Source organism: Notothenia rossii (genome assembly GCF_949606895.1).
Source record: "Notothenia rossii genome assembly, contig: scaffold_623, whole genome shotgun sequence".
Lineage (NCBI taxonomy): Eukaryota > Metazoa > Chordata > Actinopteri > Perciformes > Nototheniidae > Notothenia > Notothenia rossii.
Genome location: NW_027640135.1, coordinates 7,931 through 15,702, shown reverse-complemented (window position 1 = coordinate 15,702; position 7,772 = coordinate 7,931). Strand labels below are relative to the sequence as shown.

The 7,772-nt window shown below is 43.6% G+C and overlaps 1 long non-coding RNA gene across 1 annotated transcript; it reads right to left on the bottom strand.

Annotated features, from left to right (window-relative positions):
- Nucleotides 1-660: 660 nt before the first annotated feature.
- Nucleotides 661-5,941, bottom strand: LOC307027048. The gene is made up of 2 exons (XR_013804509.1): nucleotides 5,882-5,941; nucleotides 661-2,195 (listed from the first exon to the last, which is right to left on the bottom strand). It is a non-coding gene; the product is annotated as an uncharacterized lncRNA (long non-coding RNA).
- Between the last annotated feature and the right edge of the window lie 1,831 nt (nucleotides 5,942-7,772).

Genomic DNA, 7,772 nt, shown 5'->3' with positions numbered 1-7,772 from the left:
TGTGTGTGTGTGTGTGTGTGTGTGTGTGTGTGTGTGTGTGTGTGTGTGTGTGTGTGTGTGTGTTGATCAGAGGGACTTGAGGACGAGTAAAGCAGATTTGGATTCGGACCATGTGTTGGTTATCTTTGGAGAACATCCAAAAACATGACATAAGAGGCAGTGTTGTTGTTTACAGTATATTGTGTACAGTAGAGTCAGTGTGTTCAGTATATTGTGTACAGTAGAGTCAGTGTGTTCAGTATATTGTGTACAGTAGAGTCAGTGTGTTCAGTATATTGTGTACAGTAGAGTCAGTGTGTTCAGTATATTGTGTACAGTAGAGTGTGTACAGTAGAGTCAGTGTGTTTAGTATGTTGTGTACAGTTTTGGACGATGCATTTATGTTTCGATCCATAACGACTCTCGATCTATCGGCCTGTTTGTGCAAAATCTCAAAAACTAAGAAAATGTTGCAGGAACTCAAAATATTGAAGTTAGTAGAACCTGTTTTTTTAATGTTAAGTTTACACTACTTAATATTTTCTGTGGTTTTCAACACTTGGGTTTATGGTGACTTTTTTAATCGTCTGAAATTTAAATTAAATTATCTTTTTAGTGAGAGATAATGTGAAACAAGAGATTCAATGTGACACTTGTTGAGAGAAAACATCAGAGGGAACGACTTGTTGAAGACTTTAATGTGATTAATGACATGATTAAAGCATTCCTGAAACAACTGAATGATGAAGGAATACTCAGAGGGGGCGGAGCCAGACTAAAAGGCCTGGGCAGTAGGAGTGGGTGATATGTACAAATATTTAATTACAGTATGTCATTTCATACGGTGAGAACAATATATACATATATGAACGTGATGAGATTCTGCTGAAGTAGTGTACAGTATTTTGATGAATGGAATTGTCAGTTTTTGGTTCGTCCGGTCGCTGAAACACCGGATGAATCCAGATGTTCCATCACACTCATGAACCTCTCTTTTTAGTCTTTTTGCAGCTCGTAGTTGGGAACCTGGAGATGTTGAAACCCCAACGTTTTATGATAGAAATGTAAAGTAGGGTCTCCAGCTCATAGAATCTGCCGGACGCTAACCTGCATATGTTTGTCAAATTGCACAATTAGCATAAGAAGCGTTAATTAGGATATGCATACAATAGCTAATAAATGGCTTGGCTGATTTGGGAGTGGTTTTGGAGGTTATTGAGGATCCATTTCTGACATCTTCAGGATAAACAATGGCAGTTTTTTAACCAGAAAGTGGCCATATTTGTTGTCGACTGTATGTGGGCTGATTTTGACACATCTTTGGTTGATTATGACGTTTCAGGGGACTCTGGATCATTACGATTGGACAGATTTCTTATATATTTGAAAGAAAATTTCCCAAAGTAGAGGTTATAATGTTCATCTTGGGCTCTCTATATCTAATGGTCTCAACACGAGTCATGGTAATGAAAATCAGCCCAAGGAGAGCACAGATATGTAAACGGCATTTTGACCCTGAAGGTGTCAGAAATGGATCCTCAATAACCTCCAAAGCCACTCCAAATAGGCAAAGACATGTTTTAGCTATCGTCTGCATATGCTAACTAATGCAACTTATGCTAATTGTGCACATTGCCCAACGTATGCAGGTTAGCATCCGGCTGTTTCTATGTGCTGGGGACCCTACTCTACACACAACGTTGGGGTCCTCAACATGTCCGGGTTCACCGAGCTGCAGAAGAGACTACTTCCTGTTCGTGATTTGCATTATTAGGGATATCTATTTGTAGAACAGCTTCAGTACAGCAAGAATCTCAAAGACAGTGAGCGTCATATCACCCAACCCCACCGGGCGTTAAATTCAATAAACAATATTCAGATAAATAAAATAAACATTTCACGAGTCTAATGTTTACACCCTTCAGTCCACAAAGAGGGAAGGCAGAGAAATCAAACTTTGGAGATAAAATGGTTTACTAACTAACGTCTGGAGGGGGTTAGAGTCTCTGTAGGGATGGGGGAGGAGGTGATGATGGAGGGGAGGAGATAAGGGGGTGGAGTCTATCCTTTGGCAGCCGTGTGCTGCTGCAGGAGGGAGGAGATGGCGCTGGATTCGGTCACCTCTTCAGGGAGGGAACCCTCCAGATCTTTGATGGACGGGTCGGCGCCGGAGCTCAGCAGCAGATCCACGATCTCTGCAAACTCACAGGCCGACGCTGAGAGGAGGAGAGGAGGAAATAAAGGAGGGGTTATTATAACAGTAATAATTTGATTTATATAAAACGCCTTTCATGAGATCTGATATGATATACACCTGAACATCAGCAGGAGAGAACTCTTTAAAGTAGAGACACTACATACTGATATACACCTGAACATCAGCAGGAGAGAACTCTTTAAAGTAGAGACACTACATCCTGATATACACCTGAACATCAGCAGGAGAGGACTCTTTAAAGTAGAGACACCACATAATGATATACACCTGAACATCAGCAGGAGAGAACTCTTTAAAGTAGAGACACTACATACTGATATACACCTGAACATCAGCAGGAGAGGACTCTTTAAAGTAGAGACACTACATACTGATATGTACCTGAACATCAGCAGGAGAGGACTCTTTAAAGTAGAGACACTACATACTGATATACACCTGAACATCAGCAGGAGAGGACTCTTTAAAGTAGAGACACTACATACTGATATACGCCTGAACATCAGCAGGAGAGGACTCTTTAAAGTAGAGACACTACATACTGATATACACCTGAACATCAGCAGAAGAGGAATCTTTAAAGTAGAGACACTACATACTGATATACACCTGAACATCAGCAGGAGAGGACTCTTTAAAGTAGAGACACTACATACTGATATACACCTGAACATCAGCAGAAGAGGACTCTTTAAAGTAGAGACACTACATACTGATATACACCTGAACATCAGCAGGAGAGGACTCTTTAAAGTAGAGACACTACATACTGATATACACCTGAACATCAGCAGAAGAGGACTCTTTAAAGTAGAGACTCTACATACTGATATACATCTGAACATCAGCAGGAGAGGACTCTTTAAAGTAGAGGCACCTCCCTATCCCTATTAAAGAAGACACTACTGTTCAACAAATCCTCGCATCAGCAACATTTAAAGCGACGCACATCAATAACATCCGTCTTCACATAATGACGTAGCCTTTAGTGTAAGTGCAGTCGGATTCTCTGAGCAGCACAGTTGTTGTTTCCTAAGTCCTGATGAATCCTCCTTCCCATGCCCTCATGACATTTCCCAGTGTAGGTTAAGGAAAAGCGGTCAAGAGAAATACAAAGGACATCATCTATTAGGCTGATTAGTTATTGCTCTCACTTCTCATCTGTATAAAGTGTTAATATGAAAGTGTGACGCCTCCGTGCAGCTCATTTGTTCCTGTCAGGATGTTGAGAGCAGCTTCAGTGAACGATCCTCCTCTTCATACTGCACAGCGCTGCAGTTAATGAAAAGCCCATCTCAGGCCGGCTCTGACACCACTGGACCCCAGATCCTCTGAACGCTTCATTTCTGCCCCATTGGCAATTTGTGCCCCGCTAAAAGGGTCTTCTCTCCCTCTCTATCAGGGGGGGGGTTGCACTTTCTTAACCCAGTTAGCAGGTCTTTGCTTCCTGATGCACCTCACCCCCCCCCCCCCCATCTCCCTCATCACCCCCCTCATCAGAATCAGAATCCCATTATTAGTCCCACAGAGGGGAAATGTACATTGTTACAGCAGAAGAGAGCCAAAGCCAGCTTAATGTCCCTAAACTAAAGCATGCATACAAAAGATAAAAACATTATAGCCAGGTATATATTGCACAGTTATTAACGGCATATATATATATATATATATATATATATATATATATATATTGCACATATTGCACATATTTGGTGTTTAACAACAAGGGGTGTTATAGTCTGAGTGCTCCTCTCTTAAAGGGCCGGCGCCATGATCGCTGATGTCAGCAGCTGCCTGATTGACAGCCGGGCTTTTTAACCTCCAGCCCAGGGATGTGTGTGAGTGTATGTGAGTGTGTGTGTGTGTGTGTGTGTGTGTGTGTGAGAGATATGATGATACATCGGAATGCGTGTGTGTGTGTATTAGGGAGTGTGTGTGTGTGCATGATTGGCAGGAGAGTATCAAACACTTATCTTTCAGCAGAGTCAGAGTAACAAATCTTGGCATATTTTAGGCTTATTTTTAACACACTTGTAAGACTCTTTTTGGCCCGGTGTGTGTGTGTGTGTGTGTGTATGTGTGTGTGTGTGTGTGTGTGTGTGTGTGTGTGTGTGTGTGTGTGTGTGTGTGTGTGTGTGTGTGTGTGTGTGTGTGTGTGTGTGTGTGTGTGTGTGTGTGTGTGTGTGTGTGTGTGTGTGTGTGTGTGTAAGAAAGTGTGTGTGCATAAAAAGCAAACACTACCAGAACCAGATTCAGAAGAACTAAGCATGGCTTTTTTTGTGTCAGCAACGCACGCAGTCTTTCTCTTGCCACTATATTACAATATATTTATTGAAACTATATTTTATTCAGTGTGTGTGTGTGTGTGTGTGTGTGTGTGTGTGTGTGTGTGTGTGTGTGTGTGTGTGTGTGTGTGTGTGTGTGTGTGTGTGTGTGTGTGTGTGTGTGTGTGAGATCTCATGATACATCGGAATGCATCCAAGTGTGTAAGCGAGTGTGTGTGCATGAATAGCAGGAGTAGTGTGAGTATCAAACACTACAAGAATCCATCTCAGCAGGATCAGATCTAACAAAGCTTGGCTTATTTCCCCAGCTATCCTCCTCTTGTGTGTGTGTGTGTGTGTGTGTGTGTGTGTGTGTGTGTGTGTGTGTGTGTGTGTGTGTGTGTGTGTGTGTGTGTGTGTGTGTGTGTGTGTGTGTGTGTGTGTGTGTATGTGTGTGTGTGTGTGTGTGTGTGTGTGTGCACGTGCCAGGTGTCTGGCCTGGGCCTTGAGCTGTAAAAAGTGTCCGGCCCTCGGGGAGCCGTAGAGGAAGGAGAACAATTTATGGTGAGCAGTAAACCCTCCATTAATCAATGCAGCCGCGTGGCCCTGTGCAAAGAGAGAGAGAGAGAGAGGGATGAGAGAGAGAGAGAGAGAGGGATGAGAGATAGGGAGAGAGAGAGAGAGAGAGAGACTTCATCGCTTATGTTTATCAGTCATTTTTGTTATGCCCCATCATCAAGTGTGTGTGTGGTGACATTCCCGGTGATGCCCACACTGACGCCACCAAGCAAGGGGAACAGATGGTGCAGACACACACACACACACACACACACACACACACACACACACACACACACACACACACACACACACACACACACACACACACACACACACACACACACACACACACACACACACACACACACACACACACACACACACACACACACACACACACACACACACACACACACACAGGACGGGGGACACGCCCACCTGGGAGGAGTGTGTGTTGGGGCACGAGAGGGTCAGGGGAGTCTGAGGACCTGTGCTGATTTCCTCTGGGAGATGCCGATTATTACACACACACACACACACACACACACACACACACACACACACACACACACACACACACACACACACACACACACACACACACACACACACACACACACACACACACACACACACACACACACACACACACACACACACACACACACACACACACACACATACCAAAGGACACACGCACACGAGAGGAAACTGGGTGAGAAACTGAAATAAAGAAGAGGAATGGAGCGGGTAAAGAAAAATCTTGGGTAAAAACAAGAAGCTGTGAGTGAAGAGAGAACCCACACTGACAGGACGTTTACTACAAGGACCTAGAGAAGAGTAAGAGAGGCCTTCTTACCGTAATGTAGCGCCGTCTGTCCTTCATTATCCTGCAAGACACAAAACAACTCTTATTAAAATCACATAAACAAAATATTTACTGTGAGAAAAACGAATTTACTCGACGATGAAATCTGCAAATGATGAGACGATGAGATATAGATAACCCTATTCTGCTTTTTTGGGGGTTTCCCTCTCATTTAGAGAGTGTTATATAGGTTTTAGTGCATGTTAATGGTCTGCAAAGGCTAAAAAACATGTGTTCTCTCCAGAGGGAGTTTTCATTTACTAAATAATGAGCTCAGCGTGATTTGTATATTGTAGATTTTGTCCTTTTTTGTCCATTTTGCAATTTGGAGAACATTTTGCTAAATTGCGCAACCCTAAATTCATTTAAAAGTCTTATTCATTCTTTTAATCACGGAGGCTGTGTGACCCTAACGCAAAAAAAGGTGTCAGAGAATACTATTCGTGATATTTCTGTGTATTTGTGTGTGTGGGTTAAAGATGAAACTTGGGGTCAAGGGTTCAATAGTAGAGGTATAACTCTTGTTAGAACTGTGGATGGGGGACAGGGATGGGACAGGGATGGGATAGTGTGTGTGTGTGTGTGTGTGTGTGTGTGTGTGTGTGTGTGTGTGGGTGTGTGTGTGTGTGTGTGTGTCTGTGTGTGTGTGTGTGTGTGTGTCTGTGTGTGTGTGTGTGTGTGTGTGTGTGTGTGTGTGTGTGTCTGTGTGTCTGTGTGTGTGTGTGTGTGTGTGTGTGTGTGTGTGTGTGTGTGTGTGTGTGTGTGTGTGTGTGTGTGTATAATAAGACACAATATATGAGAGGCTTCATCAGCAGGACTCAGCTCTTAATCACTGCCTTTGCACCTCATAATGATGATGAATGGTCAAACTGTTGCCTCAGAACAAGAGCCCAGCGGCCTCCAACGCTCACAGACAGATTACAATCCAGCGAAGACTCTGACATGTCCTCACGTGCTGTAAAATGTCACTGCAGTGGAAATATCTCACAAAGAAATGCTTTATTCTTTGCCCTCTCCTGCAGCTCTCCTGTTTTGGGTTTCTTCCTCTACTCTCATCCATTTGATTGGTGCGGGAATGAGCCCTAAGTCCTGGAAATGGGTCAGCATTTTAGCACTTCCTGTTCCCTCTTCAATGGTTTTCTGAATGTGTTTTTGGTTGTTAGGCTGAAATAAGGTCTGTGGTTAACTCAAGCTGAAGAGATTTTAACGTTTTGTTCTACGACATAAAATACGTCAGTATATACCCAACTGGTGGATTTAAAAATGGCGGTTGCAAACAAGTGTCTAAATGAGACGACTAAACGTCTTCACGCCCAACATTAGCCTCCTTTAGCTTAGCGGTGGTGACGTGAAGTCATGTGACCGTGCTGTAGTTCCTTTATAGCCCAACATTAGCCACCTTTAGCTTAGCGGTGGTGACGTGAAGTCATGTGACCGTGCTGTAGTTCCTTTATAGCCCAACATTAGCCTCCTTTAGCTTAGCGGTGGTGACGTGAAGTCATGTGACCGTGCTGTAGTTCCTTTATAGCCCAACATTAGCCACCTTTAGCTTAGCGGTGGTGACGTGAAGTCATGTGACCGTGCTGTAGTTCCTTTATAGCCCAACATTAGCCTCCTTTAGCTTAGCGGTGGTGACGTGAAGTCATGTGACCGTGCTGTAGTTCCTTTATAGCCCAACATTAGCCTCCTTTAGCTTAGCGGTGGTGACGTGAAGTCATGTGACCGTGCTGTAGTTCCTTTATAGCCCAACATTAGCCTCCTTTAGCTTAGCGGTGGTGACGTGAAGTCATGTGACCGTAGTTCCTTTATAGCCCAACATTAGCCTCCTTTAGCTTAGCGGTGGTGACGTGAAGTCATGTGACCGTGCTGTAGTTCCTTTATA